We start from the raw sequence: 16348 nt of genomic DNA, 5'->3' as shown, positions 1-16348 counted from the left end.
CTGTACTTTCTTTTTACTTTCTGTTATTTAGAATAAATAAAGCAAAAATAGTGTTATCCGTCTGTTTTCTGAATTATCCGTGCAATAAAAAATATCCCAAAAATAAAAGTGCTCCAAATGCCCTGCAAATTTAGTATGATTTTTATGGAATATTTGAAGATTTTAGGCACTGAAATCACTGCAGGAGGGGCAAGCACCAGGCCACGAGAGTGGAGGGCGCGCCCACCCCACCTGGGCGCGCCCCCCCTGTCTCGTGGGCCCCTGGTAGCCCCCTCCACTTATGCCAGCACCCACACACTCCATCTTCTACCCAAAAAATCCCCATCCAGCTCAAGCACGAGTTCTAGCTTGTTTTGCTGCGATTTTCGATCTCCTTGCTCAAAGTTCCACTCACAAAACTGCTTTGGGAGATTGTTGCTTGGTATGTAACTCCTCCATTGGTCCAATTAGTTTTTGTTCTAGTGCTTTATTCATTGCAAATCCTTGCTGTTTTGGTGACCCTGTTCTTGAGCTTGCATGTCAAATTAATGAGGTTCCAAGTAATTCTAATGCATGATATAGGCTCTAGGCACTTGTAGGAGTAGTTGCTACCATTCTTGTTAAGTTTTATTCACTTTTATTTTGAAGTTACTAAAATTTCAGAAATTTTCAGAAAATGTTAAGGAGACTTTTAAGGGGCTCATCTAGCCAAGGCTCTCAGGAAAAACAAGCTAAAGAGAAGGAAAAAGCCAAGTATAATCTTCCTTGTTTAGCGGAAGCACAGTCGTGTGAATGGCCATGTGATAATTTCTTGAAAGAAGCTGGAATTCATGAAGATTTTTATTCTTTGATTGAGAGTGCGGGCCTCACCGATTTCCTCCGCGACCGGATAGATCAGTAGCTCTTACTTACCAATACTTTCGTGCAAAATTTTTATTACTATCCTAAGAAGTCACCGCCTTCAGTATCATTTCACTTATATGATGAATTCAGAGAAATGGCTTTACAAGATTTTTGCATGGTATGTATGATACCTTTTGAGGGAGAGTTAGAGGAACCTCATCGTGAAGATGTGGATGGCTTTGTTAACACTATAGTTGTAGAGGAGCCAAAGAAAGGTTCTGAGGCAAAAATCTCTAGCATACACTTTCATGTTTTACGTTACTTTCCTATATTTGCTAGTAGATGCTTGATTGGTCGTGGAAATAGTGGAAACTTTAATGTTCCTGATATTATCATTCTTCAGCATGCCTTGTATGGAGACAATAGTTTTAATATGGGTGCCGTCATTGCTAAACGGCTAAGCCTGAATCGTACAAAAGGCCCCATCTTTGGAGGTATCTATGCTTCACGTCTTGCTAGACATTTTCGGATACCTATTAGGCATTATGAAAAAGGGGAGACAATCTTGCCTTCTTACATTTTAGATTACAAGAGCATGGTAGCACACAACTTTATCATTCAGAATGAAGATAAGACGCTCCTGTATAACTTGAGATTTAATAAGAAACACAATGAGACTATTCTTCTGCCTGCACCCTTGTTGTTTGATTTGACTGCAGATAATTTTCTTGTTACACCGGAGGCGGTATACGCTCATCGAGGCCAAGCATCCACTCCCGAACCTGCACCTGAGCCGGAACCTGCATTGGACCCTTATCGTGCATCATCTTTCCAGTGGGATCCGGAGATGGCCAGCCAGTGGTATCATGATTACACTTCCCAGTACACCGGGGAGAGTAGCAGTGGTCCTTGGCATTAGACCAACTTAGGCCAAAAGCGTAAGCTTGGGGGAGTACGTATTTCTCACCGACTTTACATTCATGTTCACACACTACACTAGTAGTCGGTGCTCATACTCTTTCATTGTATTATCCATGCTAGTTTTATTTTCTTTTTCTAGTTTTCTTCTTGTGTGTTTGATAAACCTTAAGAAAAAAACCAAAAAAATTAGTTAGTTTAATTTCCATGCTTGTAGTAGAAATTAAAATGAAAACCCAAAAAGATTTCTCGCTCTTCTTTTACTTGTTGGGAGCTTTCCCGTGTAATTAGTTTTATTTTATTTTATTTTCTTTGGGGGGTTGAGAAGACCATATTGAAAATGTTTAGTGGCTCTCTTATGCATGCTTGTTTATTTAACTTAGAGCCCATATTACTTTGTCTCCTCTCTTGAGTTGAAGGCTTGCAGATTCCAGCTTAGTCCAATGCACGTACACTCTTATTATTATACACATCGTTCGGTCGTGCGAGTGAAAGGCAATAATGACAATATATGATGGACTGATTGTGATGAGAGAAGCTGGTATGAACTCGACCTCTCTTGTTTTTGTAAATATGATGAGTTCATTGTTCCCGATTCAGTTTATTATGAAGTAAACATATTTCCAATAACATTTAGAGATTATAGTTGCTTGTGCCATGCTTGATTAGCTTTGAGTTATAATGGTTTACCTTGCGTGCCAACATGCTATTAGAATGATTATGATGTGGTATGATGGGATGGTATCCTCCTTTGAATGAATTGAGTGACTCAACTTGGCACATGTTCACGCATGTAGTTGAAACAAAATCAACATAGCCTTCAGGATATTTATGTTCATGGTGGATTATATCCTACTCATGTTTGTATTTGGTGTAAAATAGTTTTAATGCATGTTTATGACTGTTGTCGCTCTCTCAGTTGGTCGCTTCCCAGTCTTTTGTTAGCCTTCACCTGTACTAAGCGGGAATACTGCTTGTGCATCCAAACTCCTTAAACCCCAAAGTTTTTCCATATGAGTCCACTATACCTTCCTATATGCGGTATTTACCTGCCGTTCCAAGTAAATTTGTATGTGCCAAACTCTAAACCTTCAAATGAAATTCTGTTTTGTATGCTCTAGCAGCTCATGTTTCCACTAGGGTTGCCTATATCTTCCATGTGTTGGAAATATGCCCTAGAGGCAATAATAAATTGGTTATTATTATTATATTTCCTTGTTCATGATAATCGTTTATTATCCATGCTATAATTGTATTGATAGGAAACTCAGATACATGTGTGGGTACATAGACAACACCATGTCCCTAGTAAGCCTCTAATTGACTAGCTCGTTGATGAATAGATGGTTACGGTTTCCTGACCATGGACATTGGATGTCGTTGATAACGGGATCACATCATTAGAAGAATGATGTGATGGACAAGACCCAATCCTAAGCCTAGCACAAAGATCGTAGTTCATATGCTAAAGCTTTTCTAATGTCAAGTATCATTTCCTTAGACCATGAGATTGTGCAACTCCCGGATACCGTAGGAATGCTTTGGGTGTACCAAACGTCACAACGTAACTGGGTGGCTATAAAGGTGCACTACAGGTATCTCCGAAAGTGCCTGTTGGGATGGCACGAATCGAGACTGGGATTTGTCACTCCGTGTGACGGAGAGGTATCTCTGGGCCCACTCGGTAGGACATCATCATAATGTGCACAATGTGACCAAGGGGTTGATCACGGTATGATGTGTTACGGAACGAGTAAAGAGACTTGCCGGTAACGAGAGTGAACAAGGTATCGGTATACCGACGATCGAATCTCGGGCAAGTATAATACCGCTAGACAAAGGGAATTGTATACGGGATCGATTGAGTCCTTGACATCGTGGTTCATCCGATGAGATCATCGTGGAACATGTGGGAGCCAACATGGGTATCCAGATCCCGCTGTTGGTTATTGACCGGAGAACGTCTCGGTCATGTCTGCATGGTTCCCGAACCCGTAGGGTCTACACACTTAAGGTTCGATGACGCTAGGGTTATAAAGGAAGTTTGTATGTGGTTACCGAATGTTGTTCGGAGTCCCGGATGAGATCCCGGACGTCACGAGGAGTTCCGGAATGGTCCGGAGGTAAAGATTTATATATGGGAAGTCCTATTTTGGTCACCGGAAAAGTTTCGGGTTTTTCCGGTAACGTACCGGGACCACCGGGAGGGTCCCGGGGGTCCACCAAGTGGGGCCACCAACCCCGGAGGGCTGCATGGGCCAAGTGTGGGAGGGGACCAGCCCCAGGTGGGCTGGTGCGCCCCCCCCCCACAGGGCCCAAGGCGCAGGGAAGTGGGGTAAACCCTAGGGCAGATGGGCCCTAAGGCCCACCCTAGGTGCGCCTCCCCCTCTCCCCTTCTGGCCGCCACCCAGATGGGATCTGGGGGCTGCCGCCACCCCTGGGGAGGGAACCCTAGAGGGGGCGCAGCCCCCTCCCCTCCCCCTATAAATACTTGAGGTGTGGGGGCTGCCCAACACACGAGAACCTCTCCCTATTGGCGCAGCCCTACCTCTCTTACTCCTCCTCTCCCGCGGTGCTTGGCGAAGCCCTACAGGATTGCCACGCTCCTCCACCACCACCACGCCGTTGTGCTGCTGCTGGACGGAGTCTTCCTCAACCTCTCCCTCTCTCCTTGCTGGATCAAGGCGTGGGAGACGTCACCGGGCTGTACGTGTGTTGAACGCGGAGGTGCCGTCCGTTCGGCACTAGGATCTCCGGTGATTTGGATCACGACGAGTACGACTCCTTCAACCCCGTTCTCTTGAACGCTTCCGCTTAGCGATCTACAAGGGTATGTAGATGCACTCTCCTTCCCCTCGTTGCTAGTTTCTCCATAGATAGATCTTGGTGACACGTAGGAAAATTTTGAATTTTGCTACGTTCCCCAACAGTGGCATCATGAGCTAGGTCTATTGCGTAGATTCTTTGCACGAGTAGAACACAAAGTAGTTGTGGGCGTTGATTTTGTTCAATATGCTTACCGTTACTAGTCCAATCTTGTTTCGACGGTATTGTGGGATGAAGCGGCCCGGACCGACCTTACACGTACACTTACGTGAGACAGGTTCCACCGACTGACATGCACTTGGTGCATAAGGTGGCTAGCGGGTGCCAGTCTCTCCCACTTTAGTCGGAACGGATTCGATGAAAAGGGTCCTTATGAAGGGTAAATAGCAATTGACATATCACGTTGTGGTTTTGCGTAGGTAAGAAACGTTCTTGCTAGAAACCCATAGCAGCCACGTAAAACATGCAAACAACAATTAGAGGACGTCTAACTTGTTTTTGCAGGGTATGCTATGTGATGTGATATGGCCAAGAAGAATGTGATGAATGATATGTGATGTATGAGATTGATCATGTTCTTGTAATAGGAATCACGACTTGCATGTCGATGAGTATGACAACCGGCAGGAGCCATAGGAGTTGTCTTTATTTATTGTATGACCTGCGTGTCATTGAACAACGCCATGTAATTACTTTACTTTATTGCTAACCGGTAGCCATAGTAGTAGAAGTAATAGTTGGCGAGACAACTTCATGAAGACACGATGATGGAGATCATGATGATGGAGATCATGGTGTCATGCCGGTGACGATGATGATCATGGAGCCCCGAAGATGGAGATCAAAAGGAGCAAAATGATATTGGCCATATCATGTCACTATTTGATTGCATGTGATGTTTATCATGTTTATGCATCTTATTTGCTTAGAACGACGGTAGTAAATAAGATGATCCCTCATTAAAATTTCAAGAAAGTGTTCCCCCTAACTGTGCACCGTTGCGAAAGTTCGTCGTTTCGAAGCACCACGTGATGATCGGGTGTGATAGATTCTTACGTTCACATACAACGGGTGTAAGCCAGATTTACACACGCGAAACACTTAGGTTAACTTGACGAGCCTAGCATGTACAGACATGGCCTCGGAACACAAGAGACCGAAAGGTCGAGCATGAGTCGTATAGTAGATACGATCAACATGAAGATGTTCACCGATGATGACTAGTCCGTCTCACGTGATGATCGGACACGGCCTAGTTGACTCGGATCATGTAATCACTTAGATGACTAGAGGGATGTCTATCTGAGTGGGAGTTCATGAGATGAACTTAATTATCCTGAACATAGTCAAAAGATCTTTGCAAATTATGTCGTAAGCTCGCGCTTTAGTTCCACTGTTTAGATATGTTCCTAGAGAAAATATAGTTGAAAGTTGACAGTAGCGATTATGCGGACAGTAGAAAGCTTATGTCCTTAATGCACCGCTCAGTGTGCTGAACCCCAAACGTCGTCTGTGGATGTTGCGAACATCGGACATACACGTTTTGATAACTACGTGATAGTTCAGTTAAACGGTTTAGAGTTGAGGCACCAAAGACGTTTTTCGAAACGTCGCGGAACATATGAGATGTTTCGAGGGCTGAAATTGGGATTTCAGGCTCGTGCCCACGTCAAGAGGTATAAGACCTCCGACGATTTTCTTAGCCTGCAAACTAAGGGAGAAAAGCTCAATCGTTGAGCTTGTGCTCAGATTGTCTGAGTGCAACAATCACTTGAATCGAGTGGGAGTTGATCTTCCAGATGAGATAGTGATGTTTCTCCAAAGTCATTGCCACCAAGCTGCTAGAGCTTCATGATGAACTATAACATATCAGGGATAGATATGATGATCCTTGAGGTATTCACGATGTTTGACACCGCGAAAGTAGAAATCAAGAAGGAGCATCAATTGTTGATGGTTGGTGAAACCACTAGTTTCAAGAAGGGCAAGGGCAAGAAGGGACACTTCATGAAATGGCAAATCAGTTGCTGCTCCAGTGAAGAAACCCAAGGTTGAACCCAAACCCGAGACTAAGTGCTTCTGTAATAAGGGGAACAGCCACTGGAGCAGAATTACCCTAGATACTTGGTAGATAAGAAGGCTGGCAAGGTCGATAGAAGTATATTGGATATACATTATATTAATGTGTACTTTACTAGTCCTCCTAGTAGCACCAGGGTATTAGATACCGGTTCGGTTGCTAAGTGTTAGTAACTCGAAATAAAAGCTACGGAATAAACGGAGACTAGCTAAAGGTGAGCTGACGATACGTGTTGGAAGTGTTTCCAAGGTTGATGTGATCAAGCATCGCACGCTCCCTCTACCATCGAGATTGGTGTTAAACCTAAATAATTGTTATTGGTGTTTGCATTGAGCATAGACATGATTGGATTATGTCTATCACAATACGGTTACTCGTTTAAGGAGAATAATGGTTACTCTGTTTATTTGAATAATACCTTCAATGGTCTTGCACCTAAAGGAATGGTTTATTGAATCTCGATCGTAGTGATACACATTTTCATGCCAAAAGATATAAGATAGTAATGATAGTACCACTTACTTGTGGCACTGCCATGTAAGTCATATTGGTAAAATACGCATGAAGAAGCTCCATGTTGATGGATCTTTGGACTCACTCGTTTTTGAAAAGTTTGAGACATGCAAACCATGTCTATTGGTGTATATGCATGAAGAAACTCCATGCAGATGGATCGTTTGGACTCACTTGATTTTGAATCACTTGAGATATGCAAATCATACCACATAGGCAAGATGACTGAAAAGCCTCGTTTTCAGTAAGATGGAACAAGATAGCAACTTGTTGGAAGTAACACACTTTGATGTGTGCAGTCCAATGAGTGCTGAGGCATGCCGTGAATATCATTATGTTTTACTTCACAGATGATTTAAGTAGATACTGTATATTTATTGATGAAACACAAGTCTGAATTAGTGAATGGTTCAAGTAATTTCAGAGTGAAGTTGAAGGTCATTGTGACAAGAGGATAAAATGTCTATGATATGATCATAGAGATGAGTATCTGAGTTACGAGCTTTGGCACACAATTAAGACATTGTGGAAATTGTTTCACAATTAATACCCCCTGGAACACCATAGTGTGATGGTGTGTCCGAACATCATAGTTTCACCCTATTGGATATGGTGCGTACCATGATGTCTCTTATCGAATTACCACTATCGTTCATGGGTTAGGCATTAGAGACAACCACACTCACTTTAATAGGGCACCACGTGATTCCGTTGAGACGACACCGTTTGAACTGTGGTTTGGAGAAACCTAAGTTGTTGTTTCTTAGAAGTTTGGGGCTGCGACGCTTATGTGAAAAAGTTTCAGGTTGATAAGCTCGAACCCAAAGCGGATAAAATGCATCTTCATAGGACACCCAAAACAGTTGGGTATACCTCCTAATTCAGATCCAAAAGCAAGAGGGATTGTTTCTTGAATCCGTTCCTTTCTCGAGGAAAGGTTTGTCTCGAGAATTGAGTGGGAGGATGGTGGAGACTTGATGAGGTTATTGAACCATCACTTCAATTAGTGTGTAGCAGGGCACAGGAAGTTGTTCACGTGACGCCTACACCAATTGAAGTAGAAACTTATGATAGTGATCATGAAGTTTCGGATCAAGTCACTACCGTACCTCGTAGGGTGACAAGGATGCGTACTACTTCAGAGTGGTACGCAATCCTGTCTTAGAGGTCATGTTGCTAGACAACAATGAACCTACGAGCTATGGAGAAGCGATGGTGGGCCCGGATTCCGACGAATTGCTCGAGGCCATAAAATCCGAGAAAGGATCCATGACTTTGGAAGAAATACTTGATGGTCGTAAGGCCATTGGGTACAGATGGATTTTAAAAGGAAGACAGACAATGATGGTAAGAATCACCATTAAGAAAGCTCGACTTGTCGTTAAGATGTTTTCCAACAAGTTCAAGGAGTTGACTACGGTGAGGCTTTCTCAGTCGTAGCGATGCTAAGAGTCTGTTGGAATTGGATTAGCAGTTACTGCATTATTTATGAAATCCTGCATATAGGATGTCAAGACATTGTTTCCTTGACAGTTTTCTTGAGGAAAGGTTGTATGTGATACAACCAGAAGGTCTTTGACAATCCTGAAAGACGCTAACAAATATGCAAAGCTCCAGCAATCCTTCTAAGGACTGGAGTAAGCATCTCGGAGTTGGAATGTACGCTTTGATGAGATGATCAAAGATTTTGGGTTTATACAAAGTTTGTGAGAAACTTGTATTTCCAAAGAAGTGAGTGGGAGCACTATGGAATTTCTGATGAGTATATGTTGTTGACATATTGTTGATCAGAAATGATGTAGAATTTCTAGAAAGCATATAGGGTTATTTGAAAAGTGTTTTTCAATGGAAAACCTGGATTAGGCTACTTGAACAATAAGCATCAAGATCTATAAGATAGATCAAAATGCTTAATAATACTTTCAAATGAGCACATACCTTGACATGATCTTGAAGGTGTTCAAGATGGATCAGTCAAATAAGGAGTTCTTGCCTGAGTTGTAAGGTATGAAGTTAAGAGTTAAAGCTCGACCATGGCAGAAGAGAGACAAAGGACGAAGGCCGTCCCCTACGCTTCAGACGTAGGCTCTATAGTATGCTATGCTGTATACCGCACCGGAAGTGTGCCTTGCCATGAGTCAGTCAAGGGGTACAAGAATGATCCAGGAACGGATCATTGGACATCGGTCAAAATTATCCTTAGAAGAATAAGGAAATGTTTCTCGATTATGGAGGTGATAAAGAGTTCAGTGTAAAGGGTTACGTCGATGCAAGCTTTAACACCTATCCGAATGACTCTGAGTAGCAAACTGGATACGTATAGTGGAGCAACCATTTGGAATAGCTTCAAGTGGAACGTGGAAGCAGCATTTACAATATGACATAGAGAATTGCGAAGTACATACGGATCTGAATACTGCAGACCCATTGACTAAAACTTCTCTCACGAGGAAAACATGATCAAACCCCAGAACTCATTGAGTCTTAATCACATGGTGATGTGAACTAGTTTAGTGACACTAGTAAACTCTTGGATGTTGGTCACATGGCGATGTGACCTATCAGTGTTAATCACATAGCGATGTGAACTAGATTATTGACTCTAGTGCAAGTGGGAGACTGTTGGAAATATGCCCTAGAGGCAATAATAAATTGGTTATTATTATTATTATATTTCCTTGTTCATGATAATCGTTTGTTATCCATGCTATAATTGTATTGATAGGACACTCAGATACATGTGTGGGTACATAGACAACACCATGTCCCTAGTAAGCCTCTAATTGACTAGCTCGTTGATCAATAGATGGTTACGGTTTCCTGACCATGGACATTGGATGTCGTTGATAACGGGATCACATCATTAGGAGAATGATGTGATGGACAAGACCCAATCCTAAGCCTAGCACAAAGATCGTAGTTCGTATGCTAAAGCTTTTCTAATGTCAAGTATCATTTCCTTAGACCATGAGATTGTGCAACTCCCGGATACCGTAGGAATGCTTTGGGTGTACCAAACGTCACAATGTAACTGGGTGGCTATAAAGGTGCATTACAGGTATCTTCGAAAGTGTCTGTTGGGTTGGCATGAATCGAGACTGGGATTTGTCACTCCGTGTGACGGAGAGGTATCTCTGGGCCCACTCGGTAGGACATCATCATAATGTGCACAATGTGACCAAGGGGTTGATCACGGGATGATGTGTTACGGAACGAGTAAAGAGACTTGCCGATAACGAGATTGAACAAGGTATCGGTATACCGATGATCGAATCTCGGGCAACTATAATATCGCTAGACAAAGGGAATTGTATACGGGATCGATTGAGTCCTTGACATCGTGGTTCATCCGATGAGATCATCGTGGAACATGTGGGATCCAACATGGGTATCCAGATCCCGCTGTTGGTTATTGACCGGAGAACGTCTCGGTCATGTCTGCATGGTTCCCGAACCCGTAGGGTCTACACACTTAAGGTTCGATGACGCTAGGGTTATAAAGGAAGTTTGTATGTGGTTACCGAATGTTGTTCGGAGTCCCGGATGAGATCCCGTACGTCATGAGGAGTTCCGGAATGGTCCGGAGGTAAAGATTTATATATGGGAAGTCCTGTTTTGGTCACTGGAAAAGTTTCGGGTTTTTCCGGTAACATACCGGGACCACCGGGAGGGTCCCGGGGGTCCACCAAGTGGGGCCACCAATCCCGGAGGGCTGCATGGGCCAAGTGTGGGAGGGGACCAGCCCCAGGATGGGCTGGTGCGCCCCCCCTCCCACAGGGCCCAAGGCGCAGGGAAGTGGGGAAGGGGGTAAACCCTAGGGCAGATGGGCCCTAAGGCCCACCCTAGGTACGCCTCCCCCCTCTCCCCTTCTGGCCGCCACCCAGATGGGATCCGGGGGCTGCCGCCACCCATGGGGAGGGAACCCTAGAGGGGGCGCAGCCCCCTCCCCTCCCCCTATAAATACTTGAGGTGTGGGGGCTACCCAACACACGAGAACCTCTCCCTATTGGCGCAACCCTACCTCTCTTACTCCTCCTCTCCCCCGGTGCTTGGCGAAGCCCTGCAGGATTGCCACGCTCCTCCACCACCACCACGCCGTTGTGCTGCTGCTGGACGGAGTCTTCCTCAACCTCTCCCTCTCTCCTTGCTGGATCAAGGCGTGGGAGACGTCTCCGGGCTATACGTGTGTTGAACGCGGAGGTGCCGTCCGTTCGGCACTAGGATCTCCGATGATTTGGATCACGACGAGTACGACTCCTTCAACCTCGTTCTCTTGAACGCTTCCGCTTAGCGATCTACAAGGGTATGTAGATGCACTCTCCTTCCCCTCGTTGCTAGTCTCTCCATAGATAGATCTTGGTGACACGTAGGGAAATTTTGAATTTTTGCTACATTCCCCAACACCATGCTAGGTGGGTTATTCTCAAGAGGAGTGGACTCCACTCCTTATTCACGAGAAAGGGCCGGTAACCGGGATGCCCAGTCCAATGATCCAAAAAGATCAAAGGAAATCAAAATAATTAAACAAAACTCCCCCAGGATTGTTGTTAGTTGGAGGCACTCGTTGTTTCGAGCAAGCCATGGATTGATGCTTGTTGGTGGTTGGGGGAGTATAGACTTTTACCATTCTGCGTGGGGACTGCCTATAATGCATGTAGTATGGAAGATACAACCATCTCATAGTTGTTGCGTTGACAGCAAAAGTATGCCGCTCAAAATATTATTCAATCTCTATTTTAAAATCGAGCTCTGGCACCTCTGCAAATCCCTGCTTCCCTCTGCGAAGGGCCTATCTATTCACTTTTATGTTGAGTCATCACCTTCTTATTAAAAAGCACCCGCTGGAGAGCACACTGTCATTTGCATTCATTACTATTGGTTTATATTGGGTATGACTTGACTGGATCTCTTTTACCATGAATTACAATGTTTAGTCAGTCCTTGATCTTTAAAGGTGCTCTGCATTTATGTTTTGCGGTCTCAGAAAGGGCTAGCGAGATACCATTTTGTTATATCATGTTATGATTTTTCTAAGAAAGTGTTGTCATCCGAATTTTATTATTATCGCTCGCTAGCTGATTATGCTATTGATATGAGTAGTTGTGAGACCTAAGTGTTATTGTGAGTATGGTTAGTTTATAATATTGTTGAAACCTGAATGATGGCTTTGCATGTTTACAACAACAAGAGCAAACAGAGTTTGTAAAAGTTTTTCTTTATCACTTTCAGTTTATCAACTGAATTGCTTGAGGACAAGCAAAGGTTTAAGCTTGGGGGAGTTGATACGTCTCCAACATATTTACTTTTTCAAACACTTTTGCCCTTGTTTTGGACTCTAACTTGCATGATTTGAATGAAACTAACCTGGACTGACGTTGTTTTCAGCAGAATTACCATGATGTTGTTTCATGTGTAGAAAACAAAAGTTCTTGGAATGTCTTGAAAATCCTCGGAGGCACTTTTGGGAAAATATAAAAAATACTGGAGAAAGAATCAGGACCAGGGGGCCCACACCCTGTCCACGAGGGTGGGGGGGCACGCCCTCCCCCCTAGGCGCGCCCCCCTGTCCCATGGGCCCCCTGAGGCTCTGCCGACCTCAACTCCAACTCCATATATTCCGTCTCGCGGAAAAAAAATCAGAGAAAATTTTTCATCGCGTTTTATGATACGGAGCCGCCGCCAAGCTCTAATCTCTCTTGGGAAGGCTGGTATGGAGTCCGTTCGGGGCTCCGGAGAGGGGGATTCGTCGCCGTCGTCATTATCAACCATCCTCCATCACCAATTTCATGATGCTCACCGCCGTGTGTGAGTAATTCCATCGTAGGCTTGCTGGACGGTGATGGGTTGGATGAGATTTACCATGTAATCAAGTTAGTTTTGTTAGGTTTGATCCCTAGTATCCACTATGTTCTGAGATTGATGTTGCTATGACTTTGCTATGCTTAATGCTTGTCACTAGGGCCCGAGTGCCATGATTTCAGATCTGAACCTATTATGTCTTCATGAATATATATGTGTTCTTGATCCTATCTTGCAAGTCTATAGTCACCTATTATGTGTTATGATCCGACAACCCCGAAGTGACAATAATCGGGATACTTCTCGGTGATGACCGTAGTTTGAGGAGTTCATGTATTCACCATGTGTTAATGCTTTGGTCCAGTTCTCTATTAAAAGGAGGCCTTAATATCCCTTAGTTTCCACTAGGACCCCGCTGCCACGGGAGGGTAGGACAAAAGATGTCATGCAAGTTCTTTTCCATAACCACGTATGACTATATTCAGAATACATGCCTACATTACATTGATGAATTGGAGCTAGTTCTGTGTCACCCTATGTTATAGCTATTACATGGGGAATCGCATCCGACATAATTATCCATCACTGATCCATTGCCTACGAGCTTTTAATATATTGTGCTTCACTTATTTACTTTTCCGTTGCTATTGTTACAATCACTACAAAACCCAAAAATATTGCTATTACTATCTTTACCTTTTAATTCTGTTACCATTACTATCATACTACTTTGCTACTAAATACCTTGCTGCAGATACTAAGTTATCCAGGTGCGATTGAATTGACAACTCAACTGCTAATACTCAAGAATATTCTTTGGCTCCCCTTGTGTCGAATCAGTAAATTTGGGTTGAATACTCTACCCTCGAAAGCTGTTGCGATCCCCTACACTTGTGGGTCATCAGCGGGGCTGCAGGCCAGGGTTCTAGGGGGGAGGGGGAGGGTGGCAGGACTGTGGTGGGGGGTTGTGGTGTTTGAGGATACGCCACGGCTAGTGAAAAATTTACTAATGGTGGGCAATGGTGGTGGACAAGGGAGGGCGACGGTTCAAATGCCTCAGCTACTACAATTTTACTATAAGGTCGGTGCTGGAGGAGTGTGGGCGACGGTTAAAGTACGACAACTACTAAATTTTGGGTAAGGAATTGATGCAGGGCAGGTGTGCCCAAGATCGCGCACGGTCCAATAAGAATATGCGTGTATGATAATAACGAAAAGTGGCAGAACCGCCGATTTTTGCAATGCTCAAGGCGGGTAGTTTGTTTTTATATTTCTAGCTAGCTGGTCTATCGCACACGATTCATCCTAATTTCTAAATAAACTCACCCTCCTTTAGCTTGCGCAGTTGTGGTGATTTTACAACGCACTTGCATTGCACACGATTAAGCCAGTACCCCATTTTGCTCGCGCTTGTGCAGTCGTGGTGATTTTACAGCGCACTTGCATCGCACACGGTTAAACCAGTACCTCCTCCATTGCTCGCGCTTGTGCGGTCATGGTGATTTTACAGCACACTTGCATCGCACACAGTTAAGCCAGTACCTGCACCATTTTGCTCACGCTTGCACACTCGTGGTGATTTTTTAGCGCACTTGCATCGCACACGGTTAAGCCAGTACCTGCACCATTTTGCTCGTGCCTGCGCAGTCGTGGTGATTTCACAGCGCACTTGCATCGCACATGGTTAAACCAGTACCTCCACCATTTGCTCGCACTTGCGCAGTCATGGTGGTTTTACAGCGCACTTGCATCGCACACGGTTAAGCTAGTACCTGCACCATTTTGCTCGCGCTTGCGCAGTCGTGGTGATTTTACAACACACTTGCATCGCACACGGTTAAGCCAGTGTTGGGGAACGTAGCAGAAATTTAAAATTTTCTACGCATCACCAAGATCAATATATGGAGATATAGCAACGAGAGAGAGGGGAGTACATCTTCATACCCTTGAAGATCGCGATGCGGAAGCATTACAAGAACGCGATCGGTGGAGTCGTTCACGAAGCAATTCAGATCACGGCCGAATCCGATCTAAGCACTGAAGAACGGTGCCTCCGTGTTCAACACACGTGCATCCCGGTGACGTCTCCCGTGCCTTGATCCAGCAAGAAGAGAGGGAGAGGTTGGGGAAGACTCCATCCAGCAGCAGCACAACAGCGTGGTGGTGATGGAGGAGCGTGGCACTCTAGCAGGGCTTCGCCAAGCACTACGAGAGACGAGGAGGGAGAGGGGTAGGGCTGCGCCAGGAGAGATGGAAACTCATGTTTTTGGCAGCCCCAAAACCCCCACTATATATAGGAGGAAGGGAGGTGGCTGCGCCCCCATCTAGGGTTCCCACCCTAGGGGTGCGGCAGCCCTATATGGGACTTGGAGGGGGCGGCCAAGAGGGGGAGAGAGGGGGGCGCCCCCTAGGGTGGGCCTTTAGGCCCATCTGCGCCTAGGGTTTCCCCTCTCCCCCTTCGCTACGCCTTGGGCCTTGGTGGGAGGCGCACCAACCCAGTCAGGGGCTGGTCCCTTCCCACTCTTGTCCCATGCAAGCCTCCGGGGCTGGTGGCCCCTCCCGGTGGTCCCGGTACATTACCGCTGACCCCCGAAATACTTCCGGTAGCCAAAACCTCACTTCCTATATATTATTCTTTACCTCCGGACCATTCCGGAACTCCTCGTGACATCCGGGATCTCATCCGGGACTCCGAACAACATTCAGTAACCACATACAAACTTTCTTTATAACCCTAGCATCATCGAATCTTAAGTGTGTAGACCCTACGGGTTCGGGAATCATGCAGACATGACCGAGATAGCTCTCTGGCCAATAACCAACTGCGGGATCTGGATACCCATGTTGGCTCCCACATGTTCCACGATGATCTCATCGGATGAACCACGATGTCAAGGATTCAAGCAATCCCGTATGCAATTCCCTTTGTCAATCGGTATGTTACTTGCTCGAGATTCGATCGTCGGTATCCCAATACTTTGTTCAATCTCGTTACCGGCAAGTCACTTTACTCGTTCCGGAATGCATGATCCCGTGACTAACTACTTAGTCACATTGAGCTCATTATGATGATGCATTACCGAGTGGGCCCAGAGATACCTCTCCGTCATACGGAGTGACAAATCCCAGTCTCGATTCGCGCCAACCCAACAGACACTTTCGGAGATACCTGTAGTGCACCTTTATAGCCACCCAGTTACGTTGTGACGTTTGGTACACCCAAAGCACTCCTATGGTATCCGGGAGTTACACAATCTCATGGTCTAAGGAAATGATACTTGATATTAGAAAAGCTTTAGCAAACGAACTACACGATCTCGTGCTATGCTTAAGATTGGGTCTTGTACATCACATCATTCTCCTAATGATGTGATCCCGTCATCAATCAGG

Source organism: Triticum aestivum, chromosome 3B (genome assembly GCF_018294505.1).
Source record: "Triticum aestivum cultivar Chinese Spring chromosome 3B, IWGSC CS RefSeq v2.1, whole genome shotgun sequence".
In the NCBI taxonomy this organism is placed as follows: domain Eukaryota; kingdom Viridiplantae; phylum Streptophyta; class Magnoliopsida; order Poales; family Poaceae; genus Triticum; species Triticum aestivum.
This window is presented reverse-complemented; position numbering follows the sequence as displayed.